This window comes from Protopterus annectens, chromosome 3.part0, assembly GCF_019279795.1.
Source record: "Protopterus annectens isolate FY-2018-M chromosome 3.part0, PAN1.0, whole genome shotgun sequence".
In the NCBI taxonomy this organism is placed as follows: Eukaryota; Metazoa; Chordata; order Ceratodontiformes; family Protopteridae; genus Protopterus; species Protopterus annectens.
The window spans coordinates 1452367807-1452394407 of NC_056731.1; the positions used below are offsets into that span (position 1 = coordinate 1452367807).

General features: G+C 39.0%; 1 protein-coding gene across 1 annotated transcript in view; it reads left to right on the plus strand.

Annotated features, from left to right (window-relative positions):
* The window catches only part of LOC122797090, a 2479517-nt gene that overhangs the window by 1644670 nt on the left and 808246 nt on the right, over positions 1-26601 (plus strand). The window lies entirely within an intron of this gene.

Consider the following 26601-nt stretch of genomic DNA (forward strand, 5'->3'; position numbering starts at 1 on the left):
TTTTTATTTATTTCTTTGACATTTGTTTACCGGGGTAGTCTGTCTGGGTCAAAAGAATTAATTTTCATTGGAGGCCCGGGGAGAAAATCTCCAAATATAGGCAATGATTTTCTAACATATTGCAAATAAATTACAACATCTTAGCTTAATACACAGTAAAGTTGTTACAAGTTCATGCAGAGACACAGACATCACAGCATTTATCCACACAAAACATATTCACATGTATACAATATTATACATTCTTTTGCTCATTGACATAGGTGACAGGTACAAGATATTCTATCATAGTGAAGATAGTTGTTAGTTACCTATCTTTTTTTAACAGTCTGACAGGGTACTGAGACATTATTATAGAATAGGTAAGGTATTATGGAGAGAAAAACGGAAGAGTGCGGAAAGTAGTGTTAGCTATCTGAAGTAGAGTTAATTAGCTGGAAAGAAAAAGAGATGAGAATCCAAGATTGGAGTAGATCAGACAGAGGAGATAAAGCAGAGGTGAAGTTAACCGGAAGCAAAGCAAGAGCACAGCTATGATATATTTAGATGCTGTTTTAGTGAGGTTTTTGAGGGCTTCTAGGCTAAGAGCTATTCTGGCCTATAAGGGGAGAGAGTTCCAGACTTTAGCGACTGAGTAAGAATATAGGCTTTGTCCTGGAAGTTTAGCGGGCTTGGATATAGTAAGGAGTTTTTTGTCTTCTGACCTAACAGTTCTGTTGTGGATGTAGGGTTTGACTATGTGGATCAGTACTGGGCAGGCTAAGGGTCTATAGATGATGCTGTGTAAGGTTAAGAGCTGGACATAATGGAGGTGGATAGGGAGTTCTAACCACTGAAGCATATGAAATGCTCGACAATGATGTGTGTAAATTTTTGAGTTAGTGGCAGATTTGGCCACTTTGTTGTAACACAGTTCCATTTGGGATCTAATAGAGGACTGAATGATAATTCTCTACATGGCCTTGCAGACAAGACTGATCAAGCTTATGGGTGTGTAGGACCAAAGTCAGTTGATGGGCCCCCCTTGTGCAAAGGGATAAATGCTGTAATCCTCAATTCCTCTGGGACAAAATCCATCCATAGGCTGTGGTTAAATAGGGTTTTTAGTGGCCATGATAGATTTTGTTTTACTCTATTAAAGAAGCATCCTGGAATGTTGTCGGGATCCATGGAGGCTGTGTGTTTGGGTTTAGTGAGCACAGTAAGGACCTGTTCCCTGCTAATGACTAGTAGGGAAATGGTTGCGGGTATTTCTTTGGGTGTAGTAGGTGGTGACGGGGGGGTTGAACTGAACTTGTCAGTCAGCAAGTTTGCTATAATTTCAGGCGGGATGTAAGTGTTGCTGTTCGTGATTAACTCAGCACCTTGCTGAGTGTTTCCCCTGAGGTTACAAACATAATTAAAAAAAAAAGTCTTATGGTGGTCTTTCACCTGGGAGGCTATCTTTGCCTCATAGTTTGCTTTGGCTGATTTGACCAGCTGTTTAATTTGTTTGTTTAGTCTGGTGAGTGTTGGTTTTGCACTGTTTTGTCTGTTCCTTCTTGGGTTTGGAGAGGATTTTTTCCCCTTTTGTTGAATAACCCATTTATTCTAAGAGTCCATCAGGGTGGTTTATTTTTGCCAGTAAGCACAGATTTGACTTGGACAGGTACTGCCACCTCTATACAGCTATGAATGTGGTTGTACAGTGCTTTTGTGTACAGCACAGAGAAGGTGTCAGTGGCTTCTGGGTTTGTAGAGGCTTGGAAGTTTAATAAATTGTCAGTTAGTCTGAAGTAATTGGCCTTAGTAAAGTTCTTAACAGGTATGGAGTTTGATGGGGGTTCTACGTTAGTTTTAATACTAAAGGAGTTCATTTTGTTGTCAGATCTTACCAGGGAGGAGTTAATGCACAGGAGGGAGCAGCACTCCCCATTGCTCATGAGTACTAGGTCTAGGATATTTGTACCTCTAATTGGACAGCAAACTAGTTGATCGAGGGTGTTTGCATTGACAAAATCAAAAAACCTTTGATCAGATAAATTATGGGTCTTATAGGTCTCCCATTTTATGGAGGGGTAGTTGAAGTCCCTCATAAGTATAGCATTAGGCTGACTGTTAAGAGATTCCAGAAGGTTTAAGTAGGAGGTGTGGTTTTCCAGACTCATGTTAGGGGATCTGTAGCTAGCAAGGATATGATAGGGATTGCACCTATGGTTAGTTTGGCATGGAGCAGTTCAAGCGAGTCATATTACCTGACCATTCTAACAGTGGACTTGTTCTTTATAAACACTGAGACACCTCCTCTCTTTGTTTTATCATGAGCTGAGGGTGATTGAAATGTATGATAGGAGTTATAAACTTTGATTGTCTGGGTACTTTCTATGGTTTTGAACCATGTTTGCATGACTGCACATATGTCTGCATTCTCCTGGGTGAGGCACTATGGGGGTAGATGAAATGTTTGCCAGTATATGGAAGCCAAGTGGTGACGAGTGCAAACCATTTTGGCAAAGCATTGTGGTTTGTTAGTCATTTCTCCCCCCAGGCAGACAGATATTAGACCTGTATCATGACACCAGAAACAAAGCCAGTTGTTGAAATCAATCATTTTTGTTGGTACTGTAGCATCATCACTGGTGAAGGTAGAATACTACTAAAGGCTAAATTCATATACATCTGAAGCACTTATTCAGAGAGATCTATCATGTTTGTCTTCATATAGTCCAATGAGGTAGGTCTTATGTCATTTAATCCCACATGGACTATGACTGTGTTATACTGATACTTGTGGTTTAAGGACCTAAGTGGATTCATGATCTGGCAGATCCTGGCTCCAGACATACAGCTCACTATGATCTTCTCCTTGTTTAGCCTGGTAAGGAGGGCATCAGTATGTCTTACAGTGGGATCCCCAATAACTGCAATATTTGGCTGTGTGATACATTGCCTTATGGGCTTGGAAGCTGGGCTATTTTCAGAGTTATGTGTTGATTGAGGTATTGTATTTTTTGAGTGTGTGTGAGGCCACTGAGAGATGTACTTAGAGTATACTATTAAACACACTCGCATTACTGAGAGATATTACAAAGACTTGTGTCTGGAACGTTTCTCCCTGGGCCGCCACTGAAAATTGGCTTTGTTCCAAGTCAGACTTTCCCAGTAAATAAATGTTAAATAAATAAATAAGATGCTTTTAGGATGTATTGGAAGTTTGTGTAGATTACATGTGAGTACCTCCACATATGTGGGTCTATGTGTTTGTTCCTTAGCATTTGTAGTGAGTATTTTGGATGTAATGCTGACAACCTGGTTTGCATTTTTTTTCATGTGTGTATATGATAGTTTTGCCTCTAATTACCTTGTGTATCTACATCTCTCACACACTGTGTTTGTCTGTTCTAAAATTAAATGACTGTCAGAAAAGATGAGACAGTTACTACACTGCCTAAGGATGCCTATATCCACCAAACCAGAAACAGAGATGACAGGGAAGTGCCTAGCCATTATACTAGATGCTTAGTAGATGAGAAGGAATAGGGGAGAATCACTTAAAGGTCTAAGTGAGTGTGTTTAGTAGTACATTATAAGATTACCTGCAGTAGTTCTGCCCTCCATGCAAACTGGCAGCTCTTCAAACAGCTATGAACAGTGGGAGACTATGGAGAGCATTTCCTATACAGCATTTTAAACTGGAGCCATTTGCTTATATACAAAACACTGGTAACCACATTTGCACAATGCACAAATACAAGTCTTTTATATCAGCAGGATGAAAGACTTTTATAGAGTTAAGCCCTCAGGCAAATTAGATAAACACACAATAAGCCTTCCACCAGCAGTTCCCAACTTTGATGGGCTGAATCAGCCCTCTGCTTTCACCAGAGTGCAGAATAAAACTCTCTTAATGTGAAACAAACTGATTTTGAGCTCAAATGCAGCAACACATGCTTTACAACAAAAGGCAGAATTCCTGCAGTATCAGAAATCCTTGGAAATAAGTTCAGAAACTTCTACAAACACAGAAAAAAACTTTGCAAAACTTAAAAATATTTTGGCAGACTCAGGAGAACTTTGGCAAACTCAGAACAGCTTTAGCAGTATCAGAGGAGGTTAGGCAAAATCAGAATGTTGTTAAAATGACCTAAGAGCAGTGCAGTAACAAAGAGATGGCATTTATAATAAGCACAGGCTGAAATCAGTGACAAATTCAACCACATCAATAAATGCAGCACAAACTGTTAAATAGCGCTGAGAAATTTAGAGCAAGTGTAAAAAAGATATCAGCTGTATAGGTCCACAGATGGTTTTAGATGCAAACCAAGGTCTTGTAGTCACAAGTATCCAAGCCAGGCACAGGAAATATCTGAATAAATGAGCACATTCTGACAAACATGTAAAGCTTTTATACCAGTATGATGAAAGTTTTGTACACAGTTAAGCCCTCAGGCCAATCAAATAAATATACAATAAGCCTTCCACCAGCAGTTACCAACTCACATGGGTTGAATCAGCCCTATGCTTCTGCCAGAGTGCAGAGTAAAACCCTATTGGTTTTCAGCTCAAGTGCAGTAAAAAATGCTTTACACAACAGAAGGCAGAACTCCTTCAGTACCAGTAATCCTTGGAAATAAGTTCACGAACTTCTATAACACAGAAATACTTTTCAAAACTTTGAAATATTTTGGCAAACTCAGAACAGCTTTTGCAGTATCAGAGCAAGTTAGGAAATATAAGAATACTGTTAAAATGACCACTTAGTTTGAAACTATCCAAGGGTCAGTTTATATTCAACAGAATGAAAAGGTTTTATCGAGTACTGTATTATTCAAAATTCAAAAAAAAACAAGTTTAATATGTGAGGAATTATCATTTGTTTTTATAGTACATTTCTGTCTATCCACATCCCTGCCTTCAGAAATAACCCTTGACATACACCTGGATTCAATAAACTCCGTGCAGGAATAGTGTATTCCTGCATGGAGTGATTCACGTCCGTGTAGCCACAGCAGCGTGCCTTGCATATTCATGAAGGCGTGCTGCTGTTTAAGCTACATGGACACGTACCGTGAATGAGTGCAGGGGGCATGTTCATGTAGTGCACAGACATTGAACATTCCCCCTGCACTCAGAAAGTGCTGTACTTCACTTTCTAATCACGATCCAGCATAATATTTGATAATATCTCTAATATTATACCAGTATTTCAGTGTCTGCGGAGACTCAGACACTGAAATGGAATAAATGATCATTTCAGTGTCCGCAGACACTGAAATACATACAGCAGCAGGAAAGCAATGCAGGGGGTGTGTGGCAAGTTCTGTGACACACACCCTGCATTGTAAAAGTGCCATATGACACCTTGCAAGTTGTTAAAGCAGGAAATGTGTACAAAGGCACAAATAATGGAGGATAAAGCCCTGAAAAGGGACACGTCTTACATATTGCCCTCAGAAACTTAGAAAGTTGATAGAAAACAGGTCATGCATTAGCATGAATTTCTGAAGCATAGAAATCTGAAAGTCAAATGTATGCCAATATTCCCTGACAGCAGTCCATGTGGACAAAGGCACAAATAATGGGGTGGGGGCAAAACACTAAAAATATGGATACCACTTAAATATTGCCCTCACACACTTAGAAAAGTGGATAGAAAACAGGATATGCATTAGCATGAATTTCTGAAGGATGGAAGCCTGAAAGTCAAATGTATGTCATTATTTTCTGACTGCAGTCCTCAATGACTTGTCAGAAAACCACAATACCCACTATATATCATAATATAACAAAAATATAACAATAATATAATAAATATGTTTTAGCCAACACATGGTTCAGAAAGAGAGAGTCACAAGATCACATACAAGACTAGTCAACATGCAACTCAGGTAGACTTCCTCCTAGTAAGGAAAAGGCACTGGGGCAGAATCCATGATTGCAAAGTCATCCCCAATGAATCAGTCGGCCCACAGGATAAACTACTAGTTGTGACAATCAGCTGCAAGCAGTGGTCAGAGAAGGCTCTAAGGTCAACAGAGACCAGGCTGAAGACCTGGAAGTTGACTTGAGAGAAAGTGCAACAGTTGAAGGAATTACTCAGGACTCTAGCACCCCAAGAAGAGGAGGAAATAGGTGGAGTTGAAGAAGAATGGCAACACCTAAAAACAGTATGTGTTAGGACTACAGAAAAGATATGTGGCCAAGCCAGGTACAGAAATAAGGTACATAAGGAAAGCTGGTAGTGGAATGCAGAAGTCCCATAAGTCATCAAAAGAAAAAATGGAGTGCAGGAAGAAGTGGGAGACAGAAAAGACTGGCCAGGCTAGGAAGGACTACTGGTTGGCTAACAAAGAAGCAAAGAAAGAAGTTGCAATAGCAAAGAATAGGGCATCAGAGGCACTGTACCAACTTCTGGAAAGTGACTCAGTAAGGGGCACAAATAAACTATATCAGGTTGCAAGGCAAAGACAGAAAGATAAAGAAGATAGACACCCTTCATAAGGGATGCCAGCAACAATCTGCTCACCAGCCCAGAGGACATCAAAAGCAGATGGAGTTAGTATTTCCAGCAGCTTCTGAATGAAGAAAACCCTACAGAAGCTGTACTGCCCCAGAAACAGCCTACAATTAGAGAAGAAGAGGAGGAGCCCACCCTAGAAGAAGTAAGAACAGCACTAGGAAGATGAAGTCAGGGAAAGCAGCAGGCTTAGATGAGGTCACAGCAGATATGATAAAGATGCTGGGTGAGATAGGGGAGAAATGGATCCTGAGTGTGGAGAGAAAGGCATATCCCAGATGACTTGAGAATAAGCATACTCATACCAGTGTACAAGAACAAAGGGCATATCCACAACTGTGGGCAGTACAGATGCATCAAACTCCTATCACATTGCATGAAAGTTCTGGAGAGGGTGATTGATAAACGGATATGCAGAGTATTAGTATGTAAGATGGGAAATGAGCAGTTTGGATTCAGATCAGGATGCAGCACAATTGACCTAATGTTTGCATTGAGACAGATACTTGAGAAGAAGCTAGAGATGAGGAGAGAGTCCAACTGGACATTCCTAGACTTGGAGAAAGCATATGATAAGGTCCCAAGAAAGCTGATCTGGGCAGTACTATGGTGGTTTGAAGTCCCAGAAACATTGGTAGAATTAATGCATGCTATGTACAAGGACCCAATGACTCAAGTACAGTGTTCAGCCTCACAGAGGCGTTCCCAGTGGGTGTGGGTGTACATCAGGGTTCAGCTCTGAGCCCACTTCTGTTCATACTGATGATGAAATACATCAGCAAACAGGTTGGAGGGGATGGATCAACAAAGCTGCAGTATGCAGATGATGTGGCAGCATAGGCAGACTCTGTGCTAGAACTTCAGCAAAGGATAGAAGAATGGAATGCAAATCTGAAGGCATATGGGATAAAACTAAGCACAGATAAGATGGTGGTAATGGCAGCAAATTGGGAAAATTAGAAGTAGCTGAGAATAGAGATAGAAGGGAAGATAGTGGAACAGATAAACAGCTTCATGTATCTGGGAGGAGTAGCTGAGGAGAAGGGTAGTCTGAATGAAGAGGTCAAAGTTAGAATCAGAGGGGCTGCAACCAACTGGCATAGAGTATCAGATGTAGTCTATGACAGGCGAATACCAAAGAAGCTGAAAACTGAGGTATACAAGACAGTGGTGTGACCAGTACTACTGTGTGGTACAGAAACCTGGGCAGTAAAAGCAGAACAGTTGAAGAAGCTAGAGGTGATGGAAATTAAGTGCCTAAGAAAGCTGATAGGATACACACTGTGGGAAAGATGAAGAAATTAGGACATAAGAGCACAAGCCAAAGTAGCTCTGATTTCAGAAAAGATCAAAGAGAACAGATTATGGTGGTTTGGGGCACATGTGTAGAAAAGCAGAAGACAATCTGGTGAGGAAGATTTGGGACAGACAGGAAGAAGGTAAGAGGAAGTGAGGACATCCAGCAAAGAGGTGGATGGATTGTGTGAAAGAAGATCTGTGATGTTCAGGCATGAGTGTTGAAAAAGGTAGGAGTGTAGCACTGAATTGAGAGAGCTGGTGACAGTTAACACGATACCCTGACCCCATGTAGAAAAATGGGAAAAAGGGGGCTGATGATGATGATGATGATGATAATAAATATATTTTTTTACATCCTAAGGAATGTTTAAGCATAGCTAAGCAGGTATGCACATGCATAGCATTGCTTAAACATCCCATAGGAGATAAATAAAAATATACAACTGAAATTGCTAAGCTGATATAGTGTAGTGGTTAGAGTCCTGACTTTACATGCAGGCATTCATGGTTCAAGTTACAAGACAGTAAAGTTATTTTTATGTGGGAAAGCAGTGTTAAAATATTTTTTTACACTTAAATGATGTAGCAACTGCTTTTTGTCAAACTGGGAAGTGCAGATGTTGTAAAATGGAAGTGCAAGTGGATATAACGTGAAATCCCCCATGTATACACAAGTGTCCCATACAGTATAGTCATACCCCTTGTGAATGTAATGAAAGCACATAGAGGGATGTCATGTAAAGTAAATCATATACACCTAATAAATGAAGCCATCATCCTGATTTTTTTTTTTAAAACGAAAAGTAAGCGATGGTCAGCAATGCCCAGCTATGCTTACCAAGTTTAAGCATCACTTAACTGTGATTGCTAAGCAGCAGGTAGCTCAGCTAAGTGGATTTGCCCACTGTTCAGCAGTGCTCATCAATTACCCCTTTAAGCACTGTTCAACCCAACTTAGCGGGTTTGCACATTGCTAAGCTGTTCTCAGCATTTTTTAAATGGTCCAATGATGTTAAACGCCAAGAATATGGCCTTATTTAAACTGTGCAGGCGGGAATGCAGCCATAGTGAACCACAAAATGATGAAGTATAAAGAAAAGAACCACCAGCTAGTGAAACCAACACACTTTATTCCTCTGACATCTCGGCTACACAAGCCTTCAAGGAGTAATAACATCACAAATACACACCTGCCTAAATACAACTGTCAATTATACAATTAAAACTAATTAAACAATTAAATAAAAAAATCTCCAGTTGAATTCAACATTTAACCCCTGAGGGGACAAAGTATTATATTTTTAAATATATACAGATTATTTAAATAATAACACATTCTTAATATTATTGTCATCATACATAGAGATATTTATTTTTTCCAATATAGAACCTTGCAAGCCATCACTTACACCTTCATGAACCTGATTAAACTGTTCTGCTATTGAACTTTCCCTTTTATTTTTACCAATATCCCTTATATGTTCCAATAATCTGACCTTCAAAGGTATTTTGCTCTCCCCTATATAGAACAAATTGCAGGGCAACTGAGGGCATAAATAATGCCCTCAGTAGCACAGCCAAAACAACCTTTTGCCTGGAAAAAACACCCATTCATTTTTCTAAAACTCTTAATAATATATTTGCAAGCTTTATACCTTCCACAGGGTGTATTTCCGTATTCTGTCAGACTTCTTTGAACAAAGTCACAGGGGAACATAAATTTAGATTTAACTAGAAAGTCTTTCAAATTCCTTCCCTTTCTATAATATATTATTGGGACTCTCCCAGAATTCAAATCTTTAAGGGACAATAGAAAATAAAATATTATTAAATTCACCAAAACCTTACAAAAATTACTGTAGGTCATTACAACATATATATATATATATATATATATATATATATATATATATATATATATATATATATATATATATATATATATATATTCTTATAACTTTCCTGGCTCCTATTTAAATATTTAAATTTCATCCCACTCTCGAGTGTCCTGGGGATATACTTTTTAAAAAATTTACACCAACATTCATCCAGTAATTCAAATCTAAAACCTCTATTCTTGCAGTCTTCCCCATTTCCATCATATAATCTTCTTCATTATTGCACAGCCTGTACATACATACAAACTCTCCATAGGGTGTAGCTTGGATGGCATGGGGCGGATGACAACTTTGGGCCATTAATTACTGTATTCCACTATCAAATTTTCAATAAACAGTTGTATGAATTTTGTTGTCCCTGCTACTGTCCAAAAGACATCTAAATAAGGGACACTTTGGCCCACCTTAAGCCCATCAAATTTCAAACCAAACCTGTTATTATTCAGCACATTTATAAAACTCTCCACCTCATCAATACCACTCTCACTTAGGGCAATTAGGTCATCTATAAACCTAAAGTACTTTTTTATATATTTACAAAAAATGTGCTCTCTCTCTCTCTCTCCATATATATATATATATATATATATATATATATATATATATATATATATATATATATATATATATATGTATATTCTGCTTTAAACAAACTCACACTAAGGTTGGCATAAGAGGGGGAAAATGATGCCCCCATAGCCGTACCTTGTTTTTGCCTAAATAACTTTCCACCAAATTCAAAAAAGTTGTTTCTCAGAAAAAAGTCCAGCAATTCAATAATATATTCAGTGGCTGGACTATGTCCTAAGAATTATCTTACAGCTTCCAACCCAAAGTCATGGTTATTACTAGTATATAGGCTTTTTACATCAATTGTTATCCAATACATATTTACACTTCATTGAACAGCCTCATTTTTTTCAAAAAAATCAAACACATCTTTTATATATGCAGGTAACAATTGTACTTTAGCTAAAAGATAATGATGTAAAAACTGCCTAATTTTACACAGGGAATATTGTTTTCCAGAAATTATAGGGCAACCAGGAGGATTGATTAGAGATTTATGAATTTTTGGAAGACAGAAAAATGGGCCATCTTGCAGCCATTCATCCCAAACTTCTTCTTGATATCCTCCAAAGAACTATAACCTAACCTATGTCCCTTTTTTAATAATTCACCATATTCAATTAAAGCTGTTCTGTAAATCTCCATTTCCACTCTTTCATAAGTATTAGCATCTTCCAAATGTTCATTACACATGTTTAAATATTGGCCACAGTTCATAATTACTAACTTATTACCATTATCAACAGGTTTAAAAATAATATCATCCCTAACACTCAATGTAGTTAACATTTTCCACTCATTTTTTTGTTAAGTTAAAGCTGGAAATTTGACATTCAGAAAAACATTTTTCAATAGCAAAGTTAAACATTGGATAAAAGTGCTGAATCCCTTCATGAATAAAGGGAGGGATAAACAAACTTTTAAAACCAATAGTTCTTGTATCAAACAACATGTAGGCATTAACATCATCTTCTGAATAACACGAATAAAAAATATCATTCATGGAATCATCTAAACTTTCATCACAATTCACAATATTATCCATGGAGTAAACATTATTGTTAAAGAAATTTCTTAAATGCAATTTCCTAACAAGTCTAAAAATGTCAGTTTTAATTTCATGTAACCATTGTATAACCATTGGTATAGATTTTCAGCCACAATTTAGAACAGCATATTCTGCATCATTTAAAACATAGCCAGACAAATTTACAACATGAGTCACAGTCACTAGCAAATGGTAAATTACCATTTACCTCTTTTGTAGTACTGCTACTGTTGCAAGTCTTTTGAATATCCATTACTGTATTCTTTCTGGTGCTTTTTACTTTGGAATGCCCATTTCGATGCATTAGGTTCCCTCTGAAATGTCCATTGGAACTGCTCCTCTTGTGGAGCTCAAGGTAAAGAGGGGAAGTCATTCTGATCCTCATGATTGCCTTTCCATGCCAAACTGCAGCCTTCCAAAGTAGACATAGATGTATTCACATGCCGTCTTCCATCCTTTACCTCTCCTTCAAACTTCACATGACCTTGTGCCCTTTTGCGATTGGATCATGACTGGAAGGCTCTGCCATTCTCGTAGTCATGTAAATCTCTAAAAAAACTTCTTTCCACGATTTCCCCTTTATACACTTTAAGTTTGCTGTTAATGTCCACCAAATATTTTTCAACATTATCCATATTCAAGCATGAAATAAGAGAGGAACAAGTGTTCTAAATGTGTTCCTTTAATTCATGCTGCTTCACTCTATCTCTTTCCAAGAGTATATTGATCCACTCAGTTGCACATCTGTGGTCAGCTGCTACCCACCGCTGATGAAATACTTTATCGGCTTCATTCTGTAGATCAAATGGTGAAGAGGGATCTTTATAAGCCCTTAGGCCATGAAGTGTAACATCCAGCTCAATATACTTTTCAAGACTTTGTATATTGAGAAATACTGAGGTTTCTTTCCACATTAGTTTTTCCAACTTTTCACATAACATTTTATTATCGACTGAGAGAGAGGAAGTAAACTTATGGCCAACAGAAGCAAACGGATTATGGCACCATTTATTAATATCTTTCTCCCATTTGTCCCAAATTTTAGGTGCAAGTTCTTTATCATTTTGCACATTGCCATGAAAATTACGTTGTTCTCCTGTTTGTAGTAGAAAACTAAAGACTCTTGACTTCTATCAACATTGGACTCACGAAAAACACGAGGCAGGTCAATGTTAGGATCACTAGCCATATAAACCACAAAGCAATAGTGAACCACAAAATGACCAAGTATAAAGAAAAGAACTACCAGCTAGTGAAACCAACACACTTTATTCCTCTGATGTCTTAGCTATACAAGCCTTCAAGGAGTAATAACATCACAAATACACACCTGCCTAAATACAACTTTTAATTATACAATTAAAACTAATTAAATAATTAAATAAAAAAATCTCCAGTTGACTTCAACATTTAACCCCTTAGGGGACAAAGTATTATATTTTAAAATATATATACACATTCTTTAATAATAACAAATTCTTAATATTATTGTCATCATACATGGAGATATTTATTTTTTCCAATATAGAACCTCGCAAACCATCACTTACACCTCCATGAACCCGAATAAAATGTTTTGCTATTGAACTTTCCCTTTTATTTTAATAGGCCTTATTTAAACCGTGCAGGCAAGAATACAGCCGTAGCCTGTTTAGTTTGATCTCTGCAGGAACATGTCTGGCATTGGAAAGGGAGCACGCTTTCGGGTGCAGCGCTGGAGCATTCAGGAGTCCAGGGTCATGGCTGGACTTCTTGTCAAAAGCCATGATGAGAGACTGCTGTAGGGATGTACCAGGGCTCACAATATAAAATGGAGGCCTCGGACCATCTCGCACATGATCTCACCAGTGCTACTGGCATCCCCCGAACTGGTGAGTAGGTATGGCACCACAATGCTGACCTAAAGTGGAGGAAGGGGGCACTCTTGGCCCAGTGCATCCAAGATGCACGGGCACAGAATGCTCCAGTAGTGAGTAAGGTTCACTATCAAGTAGGTTGTAGCAAATGCTAGCCTCAGAATGTGATAGACAGGTATGCATAATGTTTGTTTCTCTCCTCTACAGCTACAGCAGAGAGGGTTATGAGTATTGAAGCCATGGTGACAGCCTTCCACATCTACTGGACCTGCACTACCTTTGGGTGGAACTGTCTCAGGGGACGTGGCCCATCCCACCCGGGAGCGGGCGTGGACAGGAGCCTGTCACCCGCAGTCTGGTCCGGGGTTTGGTGTGCAGTGCCATCCGAACAGAGTTGGGTGGGCAGCTGCATCAGATTGAGGGCTGCCTAGAGCACCTCGTGGGGCAGGTCACCCCTTCTGTCCAGCCCTAGCACAGCCACCTTCAGGGCCATGAAGGAGCTGTGGTGACTGCCCATGGGTGGGGACCTCAGTCTCACTGTATCCATTTGGGGGCTCATGGGCTTCAGATTACCAACCACCCTCCCCATCAAAGGTGTTTACCCCCCTCATGTTTCATTAACTGCCCCTGTCTGCTTTCTTGTCTGTCTGCATATGGAACCTATCCCAGCCAACCTACCTCCACAAACATACCTATAGCCCTTCCATAACATCCCACTCTCAAATTAAAAAAAAAAGGGGGCATATCTCCCACAAAAAAAAACATTGCCCTATACATAGCTCTACATTTCACCCCTATGTACAGTGAAACTAATCAATCTGCAAATGTCTGTTATCAACACCCCTACCGGTGGGGTATGAGGAAGTAAATTCCAAATTATGTACATGTAATGCACAACTGTTGCTTCCGAAGAAATGTAGAGCTATGGTCCTTTCCTACACCTACCCTGCACATCCCTATTTGCTTATCATAATGTTTTATCCTCTTCTTGCCCCCATTTCACCACTTTCCTATAATCCTTTTTTATTTTCTTTATAGAAAATTAGCATGGGTATAATTGGGAGTAAGCGGTGCTTAACAAAGCTAACAGGGCTTTACCATCTGTTAGCATATCTTAGCCCTGAGCAAAACCGCACAAAACTGCTTACAACTGCTTAAAAGTGCCTTAATCACTCTGTCCATCAACCTTTGTTCTGTCCAGCAACAAAATAACCAGCCCTGCCAAGTCTCAAACCCTGGATACTTTGCCCTACAATCACAGCAACGTACCACTACACCATCTGAGCTGTGGGAATCTGTCATGATTTTACAAACGTATCATTCATTCTAGTCATTTAACATTAATGAAGAAAAATAATCATTTCCTAGTCTGAAACTCAGGACCCTGAGCACAACAATCACAACAGCATACCTCTACAACATCTGAGCTGTAAGAATTTGTAATGTTTTTATTTATTTATTTTTACTTATTGCATTTGTTAACCAGGAAAGTCCGACTGGGCTAGGAGCCCATTTTCAGTAGAGGCCTGAAGAGAAAAGCTCCAAAAAACAGCACAATATATACAATATACAGTAGAATATATTCTTTGAGTAACACAGCATTAGTTTGCTATACAGAAATTCAAGGACGTTAAATATATTTTTTACTTACAATAACATAAGACAGCAAGATTTTTACTTACAATAACATAAGACAGTCTAGGCAAAAATAAGGTGTTACACAATAAAGGATTGTTTGACTAGAAATATGCACAACAGTCATTCAACATAAAAGGGAATTATATATCTGTAGTACTGTTATAGACATATATATGTATATATATATATATATATATATATATATATATATATATATATATATATATATACATATACACACATATATATATATTTCTATATATATATATATACACACACACACACACACATATATTGCTATGTGTATATATATATATATATATATATATATATATATATATATATATATATATATATATATATATATATATATATATATATATATATATACTTTTTTTTAATACATAGATATATAGATAAATAACAAACTTCTTACTGCAACATATCTGCAAAACGCCTGACAAACGGTGGGGGTGGGGGGGATAAAGGGCAAACAATAGTGACATATTTGAAATATGGCTGTCATATGCATAGAAGTCTGCTAAAGTGGCATGGTGTGCTTTTACATACAATAAAAATGATGAAATCAAAACCCAATACAGGGCACAACTCCAAGAAAAAATAACAAAAACAGCAACCACTGCCAAAAAACATCCGAGACCAGGCAAAAACTAAAGAGAATGTTATTTATTGACACAATAACATTCTCTTTAGTTTTTGCCTGGTCTCGGATGGTTTTTGGCAGTGGTTGCTGTTTTTGTTACTTTTACATACAATGCCAGACAGATTCCAGGTCTGAAACACAAATGAATGTTAAAATTTACTAATATCAATGCTCACATCATTCCAATGATTTCTCAGAAACCCACAACTGTTGTGGCCAACAGACAAAACATATGAGTCACACATCGGGACCGTGTCTATACGCCTGGACAGTAGAGAGGTATGACCGCAGTCATGTAACAGAATGGAAAAACCTGTGGCAGTCGCCAACCATGTCAACCAGCACCTTTTGCACCACAGTAAGATCAACATGACACTAACCCAAATCAGCTCTGGCCAATTACCCATGTATATCCAAATATATCATGCACTACATGGATGGAACTATAGGGAAAAGAAGATAATGATGCATAAATGTCCACATACAACCATTTGCACCACAGTCACAGCAACATACCAGTACCCCGAATGAACTGTAGAGTAGAACAACTGTTTGAATGAACATATGCTGATTCCCAGTCACACAATAAACTGACAGATACTGGCCAGTCTCACAGTGTACTGGGAATCCTGAGGTGTCACAGGACCCTTGTCAGTCTTCCCCAACAAACATACATACCTGACAGACCACCAGCACCCATAGCAGCATGCACAGTCAGATAGAAAAAGGATCTGTGACACTTACATCTGCTACTCTCCCTACCCAGCCAAACAAACATTTACACACAACACTGCTACACAGTCTTGGAAGTTGCTTCAAAATGGCCACACATACATAACTCTCATATGTACAGATTTAAACAAAATGCCCAGGGTGTGAGACCATGTTCATGGCCACTGCCGCATACCACTTCCAGGAGTCTGCTAACTCAATGGGCTGAAACCTTGAGTGCAATGAAAAAAATAATGATATCACATACCCCTGACCCTCTTGCTGCAAGACATCTGGACGAAGCGTGACATACTTGAGGGCCAGGGGGCCAGAAAGAGGGCCATATCTCACATAATGGTGTTACAAACTGAAACATAACATCTCTGAAGGATATGATGTCTGAAACACCAGTGGATGTCAACAGTTACTCTGACCAAAATCCTCACAGTATCCCACTGCTTCCACAAAAACAGATGTCTGAGGAGCAGATCAAATATAACAGGTGAACCCCTGGGCAGTGTGTGGACATCTGGAGAGTTTAGAGGTATGTCAGAGACATATCACTGTCAGGCATCAAGTCACACAGAAAATGCATGTCCAGATGAACACTGTTAAATTAGCAACCCTCTATGTGTATAACAGCACTACGGACTTACAATCTGTACCCAATTCTGGAGCTTTGTTCCCCATGTTGCTGGGCTGTCTCCACATGTCCTCTACTCAGAGATGTTACCACTTACTGTCTGTGAAACTGTAGCCCCTACACCTCCATAATGTCCTCCACACAGGGAAGGAAAAGAGGCAAAGCATACATGAAGGCTGTAATTATAGAACTGTGTTGCTATGGCATTGGCAAATGGAAAGATAACACAGCTGCTCTGGATGAAAGTAGTAAGTGAGAGACACCAATTGGTGCACAGGCCATCACCTGCTCATCAGCAGTACCTACAAATGACAAGCTGCTGCCTATGCAATCCAGGTCTCAACCCACCTACACAAAGACAGACTGTGACTCCACAAACTTAACCATTTGCATTGTTGTTAGGGAACTTCTGAGCATTATAATAGGTATAGCAATCATGAAAGCATGTAATGGAATGCAGAAGGGGGGATGCAGTGATGTCAAATGGGAGATTAAACACTAGTTCGAGATAAGATCTGCTGGACTCACATGCTGCTGTCCAGCACCTTTGGTCATTACTGTTTGCCCTGCCTGCATTGACATGGAGAACATCTCTGGCCCCAGAGTCACCCCCAGCAAAGGTCAGCTCATGTATGACTACTACTGGGGTCTCTGTTGTCCAATAGTGAGTGTGCCACTGGTAGGCCAGCTACCTGGGATATTGTAATTACTCATATGTCACCTGTGAATGCTACTCTGATACATATGCTTGTCTTACAAATGTAAGAGATGTACATAGGGTATGTGCATACTACACGACAGGTGCAGATGTGTATGTTGAACTGTATGTAATATACTGAGCCCATACCTGACAAATGTACAGAATATTGCAGACTGCCACATGTCTACCTCATATTTGAAGTCAATGCCTCAGACAGTTGAGTATTGTCTGGCACATTACTGGCAACCCATTAAAGAGTGAAGTCATAACAGATTAGCATACATTTCATTGTCAGATGTCATATTCTGCAAAGTGCATCTGTGAATGTGACACCGTCTTTGCTGGCAACTAAGTGTATTTCAGCTAGATTCATAAAGTGGCACTGTTTACTGGCCTTTGCCCTCCAATGATGTGTGCTTTTGTGCAGATGTCTTGCTCTAACAGGAGCTAGGTATCTTACCATGATACCAATGTCAATGCAAGCATACCTTGTCCTTTAGGATGCTGACATTTTTGTCGTCACTGACACCTGCTTTCTAGCTGTGGAGAGCACACCAAACTTGCCAGGTCAGTCATCCCATCATATATGTAGACCCCAAATGGAGGCCTGCAAAGCCACAGGAGGTGGAGTGTTGAACATTACCATACACATACACACCTCCAGTCTAGACAAATAGTATGTCACATGGGTGACATCTTGACTGCAGTTAACAGTTGAATAAACACCTACTCAATTCATAGCTAGCTATAGGCCTCCAAACCTGACTATGGCCACCAACCACACCTATTGGGACCTGCTGGAATCTGTCAGGATTCAATTGTCTACCCTGCTCCTGATGACTTCAAATACCCAACCATAGTGTGCCTGACCTATGCCACCGGAACATGAATGCACATAGATTCCTTGGCTTTGTCAATGGCAATGCTGTGGATCAGCCAGCCAACATCCCTACGGCAGGTGGTAATCTCATGTACCTGGTTCTAACCAATATGAGTAGCCACTGTAGCACTTATACAGTGCCATCCTCCTTAGTAATATCTGACCACATAGCCATCACTGTTCATGTCACCATCTCCCCTGCTTTCCCCCCACCCCTTACAGTGTCAAACAGAGTGAACTCCACACAAATTACTATAAATTCCATCAGAGTAAGTATAAGTAGCTGTACAGCCAACGTCCTATTTGTTGGAACTAGCATCTGTGCCCAGGCCGACACCATAATACTATGTGGGCATCCACATAGCTGTATGGACTCAGCAGTACCTGACAGAACAACATCATCCCCCTCAAGGTAGGGTAAATGCCTGTGGTGGATGGCAGCAATACACAAATACCATAACAGTTAGAAATATATGCTGGATGGTCCAAGAAGCAACAGATGCCTCATCGGAAGCAATGTCACCTTGGTCTGTACAAGCAAATAATGGCACAGGTGATGTACCCTAAGGCTATCTTTGAGTGCAAATCAGACACATCTGCCAAGGCAAATCACTAGGCCTCCCACACATGTGTCTGCAATTCCAGAGGCAACACACAAATCTGCTCTGTAGTGGTGGTCACTAACACCACATGCATATATGGCACAGATATAGGCAACCAGCTGCAGACAGGTGAAGTGTAAATACCACCCCCTGTCCCCCCAGTGGTACACATGTGCATGCACAGCATCTGCCCCCTACCCTCATCATCAGGAAGCAGGTCCGTAATGCCCTCTCAAAAGCAACACACAGAAGTTTCCATAGTCATGATCCCATCCCTGGCTCCATTCCCACATGAACACAGGCATGGGCTGTCAGATCCATTCTGTACTGTAGTCAACCATAGCCTGAGAACCGGTGTCTTCCCACCTGCACAGAGGACAGCCACTGTCTTTCCTATACAGAAGGGCGGAGCATTCCACCAACCCAATATGATGCACATCAGCCTCTGCAAGGGCAAGGGAGGCAATATCAATGACATTATGAACAGGAACATTGGCAACATCAAAATGGCTGGGCACACACACCATGGTATTGTCAAAGAGAGATCAGGCCTGTGAAACCTGATTGACCTCTCTGCAGTGGTCAACAAACACAGGGATGGGGGGAAGATGATGAACAATGCCTACATTCACCTAGCCAAGTCCTCTCACATTAATCCCCAGGTGGACAGGATACATAGGCCTACACAGCTAGGCACCAAACTGTATGTTGCCAGATGGGTAGCTAACTGGTTCAGTGATAGTAGCCACTCAGTCAAAGTAGTAGAACCCACTTCTGATAGTATTCAACCACAACAGTGTACCCCAAGGATTGGTCTGTGGGCCTCTACTGTATGAGATATATGTATGTGAGGTACAGGACTATAGCCCTGTTGGGGCTGTGAAGGTGCAGTCATGACTGGCCACAGGTGGGGATGTCAGTCCCACCCTATCCATATGGGGGCTCATGGGCCTCTGATTCCCAAACACCCTGCCTGTCCAAGGTGTTTACCCCACACATGTATCATACTCCCTCTCTGTCTGTTGTCCTGTGTGTCTTGTCTGTCTTACTACACAACCTACCTCTTCAGACGTACCAACAATCCTTCCCCAACATCACACTCTTACCTTAATGAAGAAGAAAAGGACATTTGTCCTCCAAAATATTATTGCCACATACATAGCTGTCCATTTTGCACAGATGTCCACTGGACACATGTAATCCAGTCCAGTCATCTTGACAACAAATTCCTGTTGTTCTCACCCCTCTCCCTGTGATTTGAGAGTCCAAATTCACCTTCAAATTCTGGAAAAAAATGCACAGCTGTTGCTGTCAAGAATTGGACAGCTATAGACCTTCCCTACACCCGTCCTGCACATCCATAGCTACCTGTCATATTGTTTTTCCCCTCTGTGTACCCCTTTCTCATCACTTTCCTATAATCCCTTTTTCTTTCCTTTTAAAGGAGTTAGCATGGGTGTAAGCAGCAAAAAGCCATCTAAAACTGCTGAAAACTGCTTTAACCACTCTGTCTCCATCAGCCACTGTTCTGCCTAGCAACAAAATAATCAGCACTGCTAAGACTTGTACCCAGACCCTTGCACACTATAGTTAGAGCAGTTTACCACTACACCAATTGAGCTATGGGAATTTTTAAAGATTTTTCAAACATATCATGCAGTATGTCATTCAACAGTAGGGAAAAAGCTTTGTGGAACCAGTCAGGTTTTTTTATATATACATATACAGATATATATGTATGGAGATACATGTGTACATGAAAATATATTTTTATATATATTTATATATATATATATATTTGATATATATATATATATATATATATATATATATATATATATATATATATATATATATATATATATATAAAAACAGGTAGTGCACTCATATCTCAGTACCATACCTCCCAACCTGTTAGTGCAAGAAATCTTGGCCATGGCTGTAACAATGGGGGACAATGGGCCACAACTACGGACATATTTCAAATATTGCCCTTAGAAATGTAGAAAATTGCTGGAGTAACAAGGTTGGTCTCAGCATACATGTTCTGAATGATATGAGGTCTGGAACTGAAATTATGTCATCATTTACTGACAGACATCTTCAAATCATCTCAGTGATATACCAGAGAAATTAGAATAAATCATGGAACAGAGACAAAATATGAGCAATAAATCTGGATGTTCAGCAACAATCTGGCCAGTTGATACGTATGCAAGAAAAAAAGTACTGCTCCACTGTCAAAAACTTTTAATAAAACGGCAAAGCTTTCGGATAAGAATATCCTTCTTCAGTGTCTTACATACAATAAGCATTACAACAGCATTTTTAAATACAACTAAATCACATCAAATGACACAGCAAACCTATCAGCAACATCAGTTAAGAAAATAATTAAGAGAGTAATTGAGATTGTGCTCTTAAAAAAACAGTTTACCATATAGAATAAAAAAGTCTACATGAAGTAGATGGTATATATAACAGACCTCTAAAGCCAATCTAGGGTTATTTCACTTTCTGTTGTTTTAACTTCAGAACTGGTTTTAAAGTAACCTGTTTGTTAAGACCTGGATATTTATCTGCCTGTAGTCAAATAATCCACTCATACTACTTCATATATATGTTGTTAACTGCATCACCACTTCTAACATTGGAGTGCACCACATGTATAACCCAAAATGTGAACTGATGTGTATCATCAGTTTGGCTAATATGGTGGGCTAAAGAAATAGTAAGTATTTTTCTATGAATTTCGGACTTATGCTCTATTATCCTATCCTTTAACCTTCTCACTGACTTTCCAACATAGAAACCTGAGCATTTGCTACACTTAGCAAGATATATGACTGATGGTGTATTACATGTAGCAGTACAATGGAAAGTAAACTTCCTGTCATTTATAGGATGTACAAAATCAACCAATTGGTTTATATTTGAGCAACATGAACAGTTATGGCAAGGAAAAGTTCTGTTTTTATTAAAAATGGGAGCAGACGTATTGTTTAAAGAAAAGTCTTTATAACACAACAATTTCTTTAAGTTACTACAGTTATGATAAGTTAACAAAGGTCTATCTGGAAGCCATCTTTCATGGCCAGGTATGGCCTTTAAGATATCCCAATTATTTCTGATGACATGTTCCACTGTCTCACTAGCTCTACTAAAAGTCTTAAGATACCTCAAAGGTTGTACTGATGTTGGAGTAACATCATCAGCAGTAGTAATCACCTGGTCAGAAAAATAGGGTTTCACTCTTGTATTCCTCAGTCGTAAGGCATCATTTTTAGCCAAATCTATCTCATCTATATTATAACCACTTTCCAAGAAATTATTGGTCATTTCCTGCATTTGCATCTCACAGACATCTAATTTAGTGTTGAGTGTAATTGCTCATAGATATTGACTCTTGAGCACACTCTTAAAAGTTTTTTGCGTGCATACTCCTCTTGTGTAAGTACTTATTAACCTGCACATCTTTTTTGTATATACATGTTTCCAAATCAGTCCCTGTTAACCATAGTCTTACATCCAAAAATATATGAAGCTTTCAGAGGATGTCATTTCAAATTTTAGGACCTCAACAGTACTATTCAGATAGTTAAAGAAACCCTGTAGGTCTATTGCACTACCATCCCAAACCATAAAATTATCGTCCACAAAACATTTGTAGAATGAAATGTTGGAGACATATGGATTAGCCTCACCATATACCCTAGTTGTCTCTCATTTTCCTAGAGTTAGATTCACATAGGTATTAGCTACAGCAGTGCCCATAGCCGTTCCAGAAATTTGGTGATTCACTAGCTTATTAAAGGTGAAAATATTATTCTCTAGAACCAGATCTAAAAGTTCACAGACGGTTTCAATATGTCTAGCAGAGAAGGACCCATATTCCTGTACAATCTCCTTTATACAGTTAATTCCATAAGTATTGGAAATCACAGTAAAGTGAGACTTTATGTCCAGGGTTACCAAAAAGAAATGGTCATGGGCACTGCTATTATATCAGCTATATAACTGGGTTATAAAATCACCAGTGTCTTTAATATAACTAGGTATGTTTCAAATAACTCGTTAATACATCTTGTAAATATACATATATAGATTCCGTCATCCATCCCCTCCCCGATACTATTGGTCTCATCAGGGGGTTTGTGAGTGACTTGTTTATCTTAGGGAGTCCATAAAGTACAGGAATGGTTGGGCATGGTACGCTTAAATAGTGAAATGTGTCAATATCTACATCACCCATCAGCTGTAGGTCATATATAGACATATTTATTTTACTTATCCTAATATCTACTTCCTTGCTGCTAACAGGTTTAAAAGTCTGCCTGTCTGATAGTAACTCAGCCATGGACTGCAAGAACTGTTCCATATTCATTAATACAATGGCACCTCCTTTATCTGCTTCTTTTATAATTATTTGATCATTACTTTGTAATGATCGTAATGCTTCAGTCTCTTCAACAGTCAAATTATAACTTCTTTTAAACATTTTCTTATCATAACAGTCCCGAATTTGTCCCCCACAATATCATTGAACACACTAATAACAGGGCCGCTAACAGGAATAAAAGTACTACTCCTTTTCAATCGATTACCCATAGAGTTGCCACTATCCTTATAAATATTCTTCAGGTTCAAACTCCTTGAAAATAAATTTAAGCCTGTGATAGCATTGACTAGATCATCAGTTCCTACAGGGACAAATTTAATCCAATTTGATAGCAAAGACATCTATGCTTCAGTAGGCTCATATTTAGAGAGATTTACTACCAAGGGATGACTCAGTGAGTCCCCAGGCATTTCCTCATTGGGAGATGCTATTACCCGACCACCTGTTGTTAAGGCAGGGAACTTACAGATTGTGTATTAATATGGCCTTTAAGCCAATTGGGAGTATTTAAAATCACAGAGTTACTCACTAGATTATCACATTCTTCCTCATTAGAGGTTCCATTACCTGTTGTGTCACCTAGGTGGTTATTAGAATATGCATCATTAGTACACTCTGATTGCTCTCTAGATAAGTTACATTGTTTAACATTTTCAACATTAATAGGAGAAGCCACATTCACAGAATCTCTCATTGGGCCTACACTTAAATTCAAAGGGACAAAACTGTTAAAATTGGACCCAATGACTAGTCCATCTACAGACAAGTTGCATTGATTTACATCAATATTTTCAGCATTAGTAGGATAACCCATATTTACAGAATCTCTTATTAAGCCTAGACTTAAATTCAAAGGGGCAGACCTTCTTGAAATAGATGCAGTGGCTAGTCCATCTATAGGTAAAAGATGGCCAAATATCCCCACTAGAGTTTCTTTATATGGTGCAGACCCATCCGATTTTCTTGTACAATAGAAGATAACTCTATATTTTGTATGGAGCTAATATCACATTGCAAGTATTCATTCGATGTATTGGAGATGCTCACACCTGATACTTTACAATCATTATTAGATGTTTTTAGAGCTAGGTGACCTCTCTATTGTCCTGTGCATATAACATTATTACCCAGCTCCTGACTCCTAGAGTGAGAAGTATTTTCCATAAATTCATTGCATCTATTTAAATCAATACCATCAGGTTCCATCATCATACAAACACCCTGAGGTATTCGTATGACAGAGGAGCCTTCCAATGGTTTTATAATTTAGTTACACATTTAGCTATATTAATGTCCGAGTCATGACCAGCATCCCTACTTAGGCCACAGTCTGAGGTCAAAGTATCCTCACATAAATAGCTCCAAAATTCATCAAATGTACCAGTAGGAACTTCCCAACAATTGTTTGGTTGCTCATTAGGTAATTTGCTTTCTGCCACAGTATTACATCAAGGGATGTAGTTACAACCACCAAAAGAACTAACAAATTCATCTGTAGTACCTACAGTAGTAATGGTAGCTGGTACATGATTCCCTTTCTGGTGACTGCTGTATTGCTCATTAATTAACCGACTGCCCAGCACAGTATTACACCCTTTGCGATGACCAAAAACACAACTACATTCCTTTGAAGGATGAATACATTCACATATATCATTTATACTGGTATTTTGATGCCAAATCTTCTAAAGTGCCTATGTTCCCTACAGTACATGAGTCTAAGTCAATGGCACTATTATTCAATGCTACATAAACATTTGTTTTCAGTTCTCTAGCGGAAGAGCCTTCTATCAGCCCTTTACCTTCACTCATGCTAGTATGAGCATTAGAGCCTGTGATAGAATTCGAATCACAATTCCATGTGAAATAGTTTCAGATGAATAAGTGGTATATTTAACAAAACACTGTTTGATTTTGCTAAGTTGTCAGATATTTCATTAGTTAAGTTAGCAGTCCCACTATCACATTCTCTCATGTAAGTGTTCATGCTCATTCCCCTAATAGGGGAGCTTCCTAGCAACTCAGCATTTTCATTTGAATTCGTACAGATATTAGGACCTATAGAGTCACTTAAATCATAATTCAAAGCCAAAACAGATGGTATATTCAGCTGAACATTACTTATTCTGATTAAGTTGTTAGGATTAGCAGTCCCATTATTACATTCTCTTAAACAGGCATTAATGCTCTTTACCTTAGTAAATGAGATTCCTAATGGCTCAATATTTCCATTGGTGTAAACGTTAAAGCCTATAGACTCATCTGAGTTATGATTCAAAAACAAAACAGATGGCATGTCCAACATAGCATTATTTGGTTTCACCGAGTCACTAGATGGTACATTAGTTCGATTAGCAGTCTTAGTATTATGTTCATTCAGACAATCCAAAACATAATTGGAGCCAAATACAGCATTGTCAGTATATTTCACTGTCCGAGAAGGGGTGTTCAGTAAGTTCTGGGCTAGGCGATATTTCGCCAAAGTCTTCAATTTATTTAAATAATAAGATGCTTTCTTACCATCATCTTTTATTGCTGCTGAACTCTGCTTCTCATCATAGGACCATTCCTCATCCTCCCTCTTGACTTGGAAGGCTGTCTTGAGGCACCTCATTGTCGAGCAACTAGCTTCTCTGGTAGTTGCATTCTGACTCCCTGATTCGATTCTACAAAAGAGGCATTTGATGTTACACTCTTATTAGATGCACATTCCTTCTCTTTGGTCATATGCTCAGCCATGGGTCTCGCCTGAGTGTCCTTAGAGTGTAACAGCATCATAGATGTCTCCATAACATCTCTGTCAGCTTCTAATTGTCTCTCAGAGGAGGGAACCCCACCCTCCAATTGGGGATAATTGGTCTGTGGCTCAAAAGCATCCAATTCATACATCGTCTTATTGTTTAAATAAGTTGAAGACTTTGGCGAAATATGAGCCGTTAGGAAGCTCGTTTGCTAGGGTAATGAGAGTTAGCTCATCTGAAACTATTTCACATGTGAATTGTGATTCGAATGCTATCACAGGCTCTAATGCTCATACTAGCATGAGTGAAGGTATAGGGCTGATAGAAGACGATTCCGCTACAGAACTGAAAACAAATGTTTATGTAGCATTGAATAATAGTGTCGTTGACTTAGACTCACGTACTGTAGGGAACATAAGCATTAGAAGATTTGGCATCAAATACCAGTATAAATGA